The 12731-nt window shown below is 44.4% G+C and overlaps 1 protein-coding gene across 5 annotated transcripts in view; it reads right to left on the reverse strand.

Moving 5' to 3' along the window:
- The window catches only part of ASTN2 (astrotactin 2), a 1056817-nt gene that overhangs the window by 486657 nt on the left and 557429 nt on the right, over window positions 1-12731 (reverse strand). The gene's annotated exons all lie outside the window — the stretch shown is intronic.

Below are 12731 nucleotides of genomic sequence, written 5' to 3' on the forward strand. Positions count from 1 at the left end.
GAACACTGTGGAAACCGTTAAAGTACATTAATTTAATCCTTTCCACTGCCCTTCAAGGGAGATACTGAGATCCCTTTTCTTTTTTTATTTTCTAATTAGACGATAATGACCACATTCTGATGGTTTCTGCCATTCATCAACACGAATCAGCATTAGTATACCCACGTCCCCTCCCTCCGGAAGCCCCCGCCGGCCTTCCTCCCCATCCCACCCCTCTAGGTTGCCACAGAGCACGACTTTGGGCTGCCTGCATCATACACGGAGCTCCCACTGGCTACGCATTTGACATATGGGAATGTATCTGTTTCCATCTATTCTCTTAAATCACCCCACCCGCTCCTTCCGGAATTCTGTCCAAAATGTCTGTGTCTCCCTTGCTGCCCTGCAGGTACCATCTTTCTAGCACTATCATCATTACTATGTGTACTATCATTCACATTATCTTTCTAGATTCCCTATACATGACTTAATATATGATATTTGTCTTTTCCTTATGCTCTAGGCTCATCCACTTCATTAGAACTGACTCAAATGGGTTCCTTCTTATAGCTGAGTAATGTTCCACTCTGCATACGTACCACGACTTCCATATCTGTTTCATCTGTCATCCATATTCTATAGATGAGTACACTGAGGCTCTGCAAAAAGAAATCACTAGTTCAAAGTCATTAAACCAGCCTATGACACAGCCTCACATCAGCCTGGTATCAAGACTCTGGATTCTGTCTTAGGTGTTTCTGTGCTTAAATTCACACAGGTAGAGTTCAGAATTCGGAAAAGGCAATGGCACCCCACCCCAGTACTCTTGCCTGGAGAATCCCATGGACAGAAGAGCCTGGTAGGCTGAAGTCCATGGGGTTGTGAAGAGTCGGATACGACTGAGCGACTTCACTTTCACTTTTCACTTTCATGCATTGGAGAAGGCAATGGGAACCCACTCCAGCATTCTTGCCTGGAGAATCCCAGGGACGGCAGAGCCTGGTGGGCTGCTGTCTATAGGGTTGCACAGAGTCGGACATGACTGAAGTGACTTAGCAGCAGCAGAGTTCAGAATTAGGGGGCAGATCCACAATCTCTTCCCTCAAACTCTGGGATGTTCTCTATAAACATTTTTTTTTTCCTCAAAGAGTGCCCATTCTGCCAAACTTCTAGCCTGCCCTCTCCTTCCCCGATAAGCATTCTCTTTGCAGAAATGTCAAGGCCACTGTAACAAGGAGAACATCTGAGCTGCTATCTTCACATGTCTGCAGCAGCCTCAGACACGCTAGAAGGCTAGGGAGTAATCCGTGGCTGAGACCATCCTTCTCCTTGAGGAAAAGGCTTTTCACCTGTACACCAGCACATCAATATGAGCTTTAGAAGAGGTTTTTCCACCGTACACTTCAGAGGGCCCCTTATTTCTACAGGTCAGGGCTTCATTCTGTTGCTTCCGTCCACTACTGATGGTCCACCGTTAGTGAAAAGTGCAGGTGAAGCTCTTTGCACATCACCTTACAGCATCTGAGGCTGCAAGGCGGGAAGGAGGAGGGGAAGCTGACTGAGCAGCTCTTTTATACAAATTAGCTCAATCGTAGCCCCACAAGGCAGGCACTGCATCAATATCCCCATTTTACAGATGAGGATATTACATTTCAGTTCAGTTCAGTTCACTCAGTCGTGTCTGACTCTTTGCGACCCCATGAATTGCAGCACGCCAGGCCTCCGTGTCCATCACCAACTCCCAGAGTTCACCCAGACTCACCTCCATCGAGTCAGTGATGCCATCCAGCCATCTCATCCTCTGTCGTCCCCTTCTCCTCCTGCCCCCAATCCCTCCCAGCATCAGAGTTTTTTCCAATGAGTCAACTCAGATGTTTAAATGACTTGTCCAAGCTTTGTGGTAAGTTGTAGAACAAAGTTTGAATCCATCCAGGTCTTTTGATTTTCCCTAATATTAAAAGCCCTGTAGCCTTTCTGGCTGTACCACATGAGCTCCAATGCTAAGAAAAAGAAGATTTGGCCCTCCTCTGTCTGTCTTCCACTCTCGCCTTTCTCATTGATCCAAGATTTCTCACTAGCTTGGAAAATGCCATTGTTCTAGTCATTTGGGCAAGCAAAGTGCTAATTTCTCTAGGGAGATACTTCCCTTGCCTTTTGTTTGTTCGTTTGTTTAAGTGATAAGGATTTCACTCTAGGACCCCAGTGACATTGACCATGTTCTTGCCACCCAGAGAACCTTGGCATATGCTGTTCTCTGTCTGAAATGTTTTTTTCTCACCATTTTCTCCCTTTAACCCTGCTCATCATTTAGACCTCAGATCCACTGTGACTTTCTCATCAAGCTGCCCTGAACCCGTGCTGAGGTCAGTTCCCTTCCATGCCAGTGAAGTCTCACAGCACTGCAGTACTTTCCTCTGTGGCACACGGCTCAGTTTCCAAGTATTGATTAATCAGTGAGTTATTGGGTTAATACCAGCCTGTTCCACTAGGCCAGAAGGTCTGTAAGAGGGCAGAGATCACATTTCCTTGGGTCATGACTGAATCCTGGATTCCAAGCGTAAGTGAAAGTGAAAGGCTCTCAGTTGTGTCCAACTCTTTCCAACCCCATGGACTATATGATCCATGGAGTTCTCCAGGCCAGAATACTGGAGTGGGTAGCCTTTCCCTTCTCCAGGGGATCTTCCCAACCCAGGGATTGAACCCAGGTCTCCCGCATTACAGGCGGACTCTTTATCAGCTGAGCCACAAGGGAAGCACAGGGCTTGGAAAATAGATGCTCAACAGAATTTCCTAACTTGTGCTTTAAAGAGGTATAGCTTGCTGCTTGTAGCTGGTTAGAACTACAGAATCTTAGGCTCCATCCCAAACCTTTCTGAATCAGAACCTGCATTTTAACATGGTCTCCAGATGATTCCTATGCATATTAATGACTGATCAGCACTGCAAAGGAAAAAGGAAAGACAGACTGGCAGGCTGAGGGAGCCCAGTGGAATAAATCAGTCTTGATTTCACCAATTAATTCAGTAAAATTATCTGAGCACCAACTATGTGCGTAGTACTATACTGGGCCCCATGACTCTGGCGTGAACACAGTTAGATGCGATGCCTGCCTTTATGGAACACTTCGTGCCTCTGGGTGGGCAGGGCATACAGAGCCATCAGAGCAGAGGGAGGAGATGCTTGTTGGCCTGGAGCCAGGGGAAGGAGGGCTTCCTGCAGGCGGTGACTGGGAGCGGTGGGTAGAGAAGGCAACCTCGTACTCAACGGAGCTTTTTCTCACATGTCACCAGGTTAGAGGCTGACAGATGGGTCAGGAAGTTCTTACAATAATCCAGCCTAGAAATGCAAGCTGGTCTTTATTCCCCTGTTGAGTCTCTCCTCCACTCTCTCCTGCAAGCCCTCTACAAAACCTGCGAATCAAGTTAATAGTCAAATCCCACAGCTTCTCTCTCCCAGGAGAGCCTCCCTTGCTCTTTCCTTATTCACATTCTGCCTCCCAATGTCAATTTCCCACCTTCTTCTCGACTCTTTCTATGTTTTCTTCCCCCTTCCACCAATTCCCTCCCTAGCATTCCTCTGATATAGCATTATGTGGACTATAATGCAGTCATTAGAACTGATGTCTACAAAGACTGTAATAATACAGAACACACTTAGTTATAACAGGTAGCTGGGTGCAAAACTACATGGACATATTACAAGTCTTATAAAAACAAAAACACTGTGTATTTTTTTAAAGGCAAAACTCTAGAAGTATCAACCAATATTTATGTTTCCATGGGGACTTGGAAATACTTATTTAAAATTTCTCTATTTTTCATTATTTTATGACTGGGGATGCCTTTTATAAATAAAAAATACCACAGATTAAAAACTGCTGCCATTTATTATGTCACTTTGGGCATAAATTAATTTGAGCTTAAGTTAATTTCCCTGAGCTTCAGTTCTCGCATCTCTAAAATGGGTACAAGAACTGTGCTCTCCACCTAGGGTGTTTTGAGATAGTGTTCACTGAGCCTAGAAGGACAGGAAAGGCTAAAATCATAGCAGTAGCATTATTGTGATCTGCTCATAATTTCTGGTTCAGTGCAGGTTGGGATCAAAGAACAGGACAAGTTAGATCTGGTAGGGACAGAGGTTGGAGACAAGAGGTCACTGTTCTGGAGTTCTGAACGTTTTAATTGGCTGTATGGCCTTGTAAGTCCTGTTCCATCTCTGGGATTTTGTTTTTCCAAATGTTGAAGAGGAACATGATCAACAGAACTTCCTGCCACAAGTCTGAAAGATACTATCTTAACTCCCCTGGAATTTACACTGTGTATGCTTCAACAGCATTAAAAATTCTATTGGACAGATACTGTGAGCTCTTTCAAATCTCTCTTAGCCTCTGAAGTATGTTAACCTGTGAATAAAGGTCTATCTCTGTTAAGGTCAGGAGGCCTCATGTGAGTGTTAATCACCCAGTCCTGTCTGACTCTTTGAGACCTCATGGACTGCAGCCTGCCAGGCTCCTCTCTTCATGGAATTCTCCAGGCAAGAATACTGGAGTGGGTTGCCATTCCCTTCTCCAGGGGGATCTTCCTGACCCAGGGATCAAACCTGGGTCTCCTGCACTGCAGGCAGATTCTTTACCTTCTGAGCCACCAGGGAAGAGTCATACTTGGTTCCAAAGAGCTACGAGGCTCCTCCTCTTCTGCTGACCACAGAGCAGTTCTTAGAGTTTCTCAGATTGTGTCCATTTTTTTTTTAAGCCATGTTAAATTTACATAACATTATAAATCAACTATGCTTCAATAAAATTGAGAAGAAAAAAAATCATGAAAAAGATATCCTATGCCCTTGGACTGGAAAGTTTGATATTGTTAAAGTGGCCATACTACTCACCCAAGCAATCTACAGATTTAATGCAATCCCTGTCAAATTACCCACGGCATTTTTCACAGAACTAGAACAAATAATCCAAAAATGTATATGGAACTACAAAAGACCCAGAACTGCCCAAACAATTGAGAGAAAAAAGAACAAGGCAGGAGGCATAATCCTCCCAAATTTTAGACAATATTACAAAACTACAGTAATCAAAGTGGCATGATCTTGACACAAAACCAGACATATGGATCAGTGGAGCAGAACAGAAATAAACCAGAAATAAGCCCACACACCTATGAACAATTAATCTGCAGTGAAGGAGGCAAGAATATATAATGGGGAAAAGTCTCTTCAGCAAGTGGTCTTGGGAGTGCTGCACAGTTGCATGCAAACCAATGCAGTTAGAACACACATCAGGGAAGCCCAGTGGAATATTAGTCAGCCATAAAAAATGAGATAGTGTCATTTGCAGCAAATGGATGGGCCTAGAAATGGTCACAGTGAGTGAAGCAAGTCAGACAGAGAAAGACAGATATTACACTGGATGCTTACGTGCGGAACCTGGGCAAAGGGTACAAATGAACTTATCTATGAAACAGGAAGAGTCACAGGTGTGGAAACAAACTTATTGTTATCAGGGGTAATGAAGAGCATAAATTGGGAGACCGGGATTGACATATAAACACTACTCTATATAAAATAGGTAAATAATAAGGATGACTCTACAGCACAGGAAACTCTACTCAATCCTCTGTGATGGCCTACGTGGGAAAAGAACCTTAAAAAAAGTGGATACATGTATGTATAACTGATCCACTCTGCTGCATACACCAAACCAGCACAACATTGTGTGTGTGTGTGTGTGTGTGTGTGTGTGTGTGTAAGCTAAGTCCACTGAGTATATGGCAGGGCCTTGGAAATTATAAAGCATTACACAAATATATCCTGGTTTGTGAATGTCTCTTGCGGTACTGATGATTTTTATATGACAAAGATCTAACTTTTTCTGTGTTGAATTAATAATTCACTTATGCTAATAACACAAAGAAATATTTAAAAACAACACTGTACTAAGTAGGAAAAAAGCTAGTTTCAGGAAAAATAGCGTCATCCCATTTGGGTTAAATTTCCCCTATATAAATGCATGTCAACCATGTTAGAACACGCACTTCAAATTGCTAAGCAGTGGAGGTGGGATGTAAGTTTGATGAGTGAAGATTTTTGCTATTTTCTTCTGCAAATGGTTCTTAAAAAAAATTTTTTTTTTTTGTGACCTAAAACAGTAAACTCACAGGACATGAAGACTGGCAGCGGCAGTGCAGGAAGCGACTTAAGCTCACCGAATGTTTATCAGCGGCCAGAGACGGGGTCCGGCCTTCACCTGTATTCCTCACTTATACCTCGTAACAAAGCCTTGGAGGTAAGGGTCAGCAGTGCGGCTTTGTGGATGAGGACGTCAAAGTTCCGACTCAGACGCAGCCTGTCTAAATCTCAAGTCCGTCCTCGTCCAGAGCGTAACACCAAGAGTCTAATCGAAGGCCGCTTTGCGGATGGGGACGTGGAGCCCTCCGAGTCTCGCTCAGCTGGAGGTCAGCAGGCAGGAAGCCCCCTCCTGGGCACTGTCTCCCTCTCCTGGCTTCTCACATCTGGAGGTCATCATCTCCAGCCAATTTGCTCTTAATGGAGCAAGGGCTTGCAATTTTGTTTCTCTGCTTCCAGGTCTGGGCTGATCACAGTTTCACAATGAGGCAGCCGCTCCTTGAGGACCCAAGTCTGCACTTACTTACATTCTTTTACTCTTTTGTCTAGAGATGAAGTTGTCTTCGCTAATCAGTCTTCCTTGGAGAAGAGTGTGCCATCCGCACTTTTTGAGAAGAAGCACATGAGCAGGAAGGAGCTGTAGAAAACAGCTCCTGTATGGTGATTAGACTCAACATTGATCGACCAGTTAGGCAGAGATATCCACAGTGTTCATTCCTGGGGGCAGTGATAGTTTTGGGGGCTCCCATGCCTGGCTGGTCTGCCCTGGGGATGGGTCAGCTCAGAAGGAGCCAGAAGGTACGAAATAAGAATTCAGATTAGATTCCTTAAATCTCAGACCTGGGAGGAATCACCTTAGCAGAAGTGATTCAATCTGAGTTCTGACCCATGTGAGGGGTCTCCCTGCATCTTCCCTGCCGAGTGGCCACCAGGCTCTGCTCCAGTGATGGGGAGCTCACTACCTCACAGAGGAGTGTGCTCCATTGATGCACAGGTCTCACTTGGAGAATGCATTTGCTGGTGGTGTCAAGACCCGCTTCCCCTGCATCCCCATCCACAGGGCTCTGAGGTGCAAGAACTGAAACCTTCACCCCGAACTAGTGTATGACTCAAGATAAGGCCCCTAAAGCACTTGGGAGACCTGAGAGAATCCTTAGAATCTCGTCTCTCATTTCACAGACAGGGAAAAATGAAGTCCAGAGAGTGGATGTTTTATTAAATTTGAAGTCTCTTGACTCTCAGTTGAAATGCTAGAAGGATACACCTAATCTGCTTCTTCAATATAAAAAGAAACAAGAAGCCATTCCCTCAATCACAATTACCAAGATATCAGACATTTCTGTTCAAGGGCTCTGCCCAGCCCCTATTGAATTGTCACCACCGTCACCACCACCATCGCCGTCATGGCAACAGTGACCACACACTGTGCTTTGGCATCCATCCAGTGTTTCACTCCGAGTGGCTCCTCCATAAGGACCTCATGGAGAGGGGTGAGGAATACCCCGTGACAAAAGGAATCATCTGTCATGACAGAGGTCTTTTAAGTAGCTTCTCAAGGAAGAAAAGATGCACTTCTTCCTGCCACATCTCATCCTCTGGGGCTTCTAGTATCAGAACCAGGCTACTTTTCCTATGCCCAAAAGGAAACGTCCATGAATGTGTGTGCACACACACACACATGCTTATACAGGTCCCTGGGGCATAGATACCCAAAAGGGAGCTCAGGGCTGGCTCCAGGTCTCAACTGGACTTACAGTCTCTGAGCACTTCATTCAGTTTCTCAAACAGACCCACACATGGTCCTGCTGCTCCTGTTTTCATGTGTATATATTACAACTTATGATTAATGATTAGGGAGACCAAGTTCTAAAGCCCAGCTTGGATCTTATGTATTGCAATGTCTCTCCTACCCTACACCACCCCTTTTCTCCCTGCATACACAAGGATTCTCTCTCTCTCTCTCTCACACACGCACACATTCTCAGTCATGAACATACATATTCAAAAATGTCCAATGTCCCTTCATCACCTATAAAGTTCAAACACCCTAGCCTGGCAATAAGATATCTTATGATTAAGTCCCACTGCTTCCTTCCAACCTCATTTCCTCCATTCTCCGTCATTCTCCATCCAAAGTGGTCTCTTGTGCACCCCATCCAGGCCTTTCTGGGACAGTGCCACTGGTGAGAATACCATCTCCTATCCAACTGCCAAGGTCTAATTCAAATGCCACAAGGTCCATGATGTTCCCAGGACTCCTGCTGTAAAGGATCTCTCTCCCATCAGAGCTCTTAGGGCCATTTTCACAAATAGCCTCAAAATACCTATTGATCCAAGCAATTGATGTAGGTGCCTGAACTGTTAACAACCATCCCTCACTCGCCAGCCCAGGGGCTTATTTTTGGTGCATGTTTCCCTTCGGTTCATCCTACAGCCTTGGCAGCTCCATCTGCTCTTACAGGGACCACTACTCCCATCTCTTTGTTCCCTGCCTTCATGTTATCAGGTCCCATTAAAAAACAAAACAAAACACAACAATTGTAGTGAATTTGCATTGCTATTATTTTTTATTGGTGCTCGAAAAAATGTTTGACCAATTCTTAGAATAATATGCCTGGCCGTGTTGATAATGTTAAGTTAAATAATACATTTGATTATTGATTGCTTTATTTAAATCTTTCAGAGAATGCATGAGCTGACTGCTTTTTCTTTTCTTAATTTCCATTTTATAGATGAGGAAACCAACACTTGGAGAAGTCAAGTCACTTATGCAAATTAAATCACCCGCAGAGTAAAAGAGATGAGACTTGAACCCAGGTATAGCTGACTCCAAAGCCCACAATCTGGGTCACAGAATAATCCAGAGATATTTAGTCACAGAGATCAAATTGCCAACATACATTGGATAATTGAAAAAGCAAGAGAGTTCCTGAAAAACATCTACTTCTGCTTTATTGACTATGCCAAAGCTTTTGACGGTGTGGATCACAGCAAACTGGAAACTTCTTCAAGAGATGGGAATACCAGACCACCTGACCTGCCTCCTGAGAAATCTGTATGCAGGTCAAGAAGCAACAGTTAGAATTGGACATGGAACAACAGACTGTTTCCAAACTGGAAAAGGAGTATGTCAAGGCTGTATATTGTCTCCCTGCTTATTTAACTTACATGCAGAGTACATCATGCGAAATGCAGGGCTGGATGAAGCACAAGCTGCAATCAAGATTGCTGGGAGGAATATCAATAACCTCAGATACGCAGATGACACCACCCTTATGGCAGAAAGCGAAGAAGAACTTAAGAGTCTCTTGATGAAAGTCAAAGAGGAGAGTGAAAAAGTTGGTTTAAAACTCAACATTCAGAAAACTAAGATCATGGCATCTGGTCCCCATAACTTCATGGTCAATAGATGGAGTAACAGTGGAAACAGTAAGAAACTATTTTTTTGGGCTCCAAAATCACTGTAGATGGTGACTGCACCCATAAAATTAAAAGACGCTTGCTCCTTGGAAGAAAAGCTATGACCAACCTAGAGAGCATATTAAAAAGCAGAGACATCACTTTGTCAACAAAGGTCCATCTAGTCAAAGCTATGGTTTTTCCATTAGTCATGTATGGATGTGAGAGTTGGACTATAAAGAAAGCTGAGTGCTGAAGAATCAATGCTTCTGAACTATGGTGTTGGAGAAGACTTTTGAGAGTCCTTTGGACTGCAAGGAGATCCAACCAGTCTATCTGAAAGGAAATCAGTCCTGAATATTCATTGGAAGAACTGATGATAAAGCTGAAACGCCAATATTTTGGCCACCTGATGCGAAGAACTGACTCATTTGAAAAGACCCTGATGCTGGGAAACATTGAAGGCAGGAGGAGAAGGGGACGACAGAGGATGAGATGGTTGGATGGCATCACCAACTCAATGGACATGGGTTTGAGTAAGCTCTGGGAGTTGGTGATGGACAGGGAGGCCTGGTGTGCTGCAGTCCATGGGGTCGCAAAGAGTCAGACATGATTGAGCAACTGAACTGAGCTGATTTAGTCACATGCAATTTACTATAAGGAGGGAGACGGCTGTGAGGCCATTATTTAGAAATAAAAGCAAAACCAGGATTTATAACAGATCAGGAAGAAAAGAGCAAATAGATCGGGCAGTGTGAGATCGATGAATTGTGGTTTACAAGTTTGGGATAAACTAGCTCCAGTACTCTTGCCTGGAAAATCCCATGCATGGAGGAGCCTGGTAGGCTGCAGTCCATGAGGTTGCTAAGAGTCGGACAAGACTGATCAACTTCACTTTCACTTTCACTTTCATGCATTGGAGAAGGAAATGGCAGCCCATTGCAGTGTTCTTGCCTGGAGAATCCCAGGGATGGGGGAGCCTGGTGGGCTGCTGTCTCTGGGGTCACACAGAGTCAGACATGACTGAAGCAACTTAGCAGCAGCAGCAGCAGCTAATTGTATTACACAAAGAGGTCAACCTGAAGAGTCTGTCCTTGAGCTGGCTAAATACAGATATCAAAGGGACTCATTTTTATTATTTATGGATCCTTCAGGAAACCTGGAACATTTGGCTGGGAAGGGTGGCAGGGTATCTCTGTCCCCTCCATCAGCACCTCTGCCTTCAGCAGGCCAGGTCTCCCTTGCTTCCTTCATCAGAGCCTCTCCTTAGGTGCACACTGCCCCTTATCTCCCCAGAGACTGACTGATTTCTACGGCTTAAAGGACAAAATGTAGGTGGAGCCCTTAGTATGAGAAGCTGCCACATGGTCAGCAGATGTAGAGCTATTGTGCTAAGCTTTACAATCACGGGGCTGTTTATTACCTTTACATTTATTGTTACCAACAAAAAAACTGGTGGGTTTTGTTTTCCAGGATTCACTGATGTTTAGATTCCTTCTTTGGCCAGCTCCAGTAACTCACTTGCCTACCAGCACACTCAGGACTATTCATAGAGTGCATTGCTTTCGATTGATTGGCTCCATCTATTACAATTGTCCTGGCCACAGTGAATATACAGTTACGACAGATATTTGTTCCAGACTATTCTCCCTTTGACACCTGTGGGCTCCCAGGGAATGGTGGCTGGACGCCATCTGATTCAACTCCCTTGTTTGTCCAAGTGCTATCCTCCTTTATGAGCAGAAGTATCTCAAAGTGGGGGTCTTTCCTGAAGCATCTTTAGCCCCTACTCCATGATCATGCCTGCGGAGATGCTTAGGGGGTGCTCTTGGGCAGAATGAGGGAGGGGTTGCAAACACCACTGTGCTGCCCTATCGCTGTACGCGATGGATGGTCAGCGCTGACAGCCCCCAGGGGTGCGTGTTCCCCCTCCCTGGGAAACCACATCCCTTTAGCTGTGGCCACAGTTCTCGCCATGTACCCTTTCATGCCTGTGCAACAACCCACCGTATCTCCTCCTTGCTTTCAACTAACTGACTGTAGTTCAGCACTTCCCATGACATTCCACAGTCTGAGCTTCCCTCTCCATCACTTTCCTAGGTCTTCCAACTGCCTCTGTCTCCCAAAGAATCCTAAAACAGCTAGCATTTGCTGGGTACCTACTCTGCGGCAGATGCTTCACATCCAAAACCTCGCTGAATCCTCACAACAGCACAATAAGTAGGTCTGTGTGTTTGACCACCTGTTTTACAGATGAGAAAACTGAGGCTCAGAGAAGGGATTTTACACACCTAAGAGAAATAATTGAATACAAACGCAGCTCTAACTAACACAAAAGTCCAGCAGTTTAACTGTCTTCATGAAAACACTGATGTTTTCAGCTATTCAAGGAAAATTGCCCATATAGATTTGAATAGTTAACAGGCAGTCATATACTCCTGAACTCAATTTTACTCACAAAACTTCATGGCATTAGCACTTCCTCTTCTAACCTTACACATACATTCAGTTTCTACAAAAGATACACCAGATCCCCTGTAAGGCAGAGAGCTGAGCAGGGCTTGGTGTGCAAACTGTTCATGATATAAATCATACCCTTGATGACTGTACAAAGGAACAGGAAGATGAGGAAAAAAAGAAGAAATAAAAACTATATAAAAATATCTGACTCTTAGAAAAACAAAGACTTGAGAGATGCAAAGGAATGGGTTAGGAGGGTTTAAAAAATGAATCCTTAGTATAAGCATGGCATTATAGTGAGTGCGTTAATAACAAAAGTGGCCATTTTAAAGCATCTACTACATTACTCCTTGGAAGGAAAGTTATGACCAACCTAGACAGCATATTAAAGAGCAGAGACATTACTTTGCCAACAAAGGTCCATCTAGTCAAGGCTATGGTTTTTCCAGTGGTCATGTATGGATGTGAGAGTTGGACTATAAAGAAAGCTGAACACCGAAGAATTGACGCTTTTGAACTGTGGTGTTGGAGAAGACTTGAGAGTCCCTTGGACTGCAAGGAGATCCAACCAGTCCATCTTAAAGGAGATCAGTCCTGGGTGTTCATTGGAAGGACTAATGTTGAAGCTGAAACTCCAATACTTTGGCCACCTGATGCGAAGAGCTGACTCATTTGAAAAGACCCTGATGCTGGGAAAGATTGAAGGCAGGAGGAGAAGGGGATGACAGAGGATGAGATGGTAGGATGGCATCACCGACTCAATG

The sequence above is a fragment of the Bos javanicus genome, chromosome 8 (assembly GCF_032452875.1).
Source record: "Bos javanicus breed banteng chromosome 8, ARS-OSU_banteng_1.0, whole genome shotgun sequence".
Classification (NCBI taxonomy): Eukaryota; Metazoa; Chordata; class Mammalia; order Artiodactyla; family Bovidae; genus Bos; species Bos javanicus.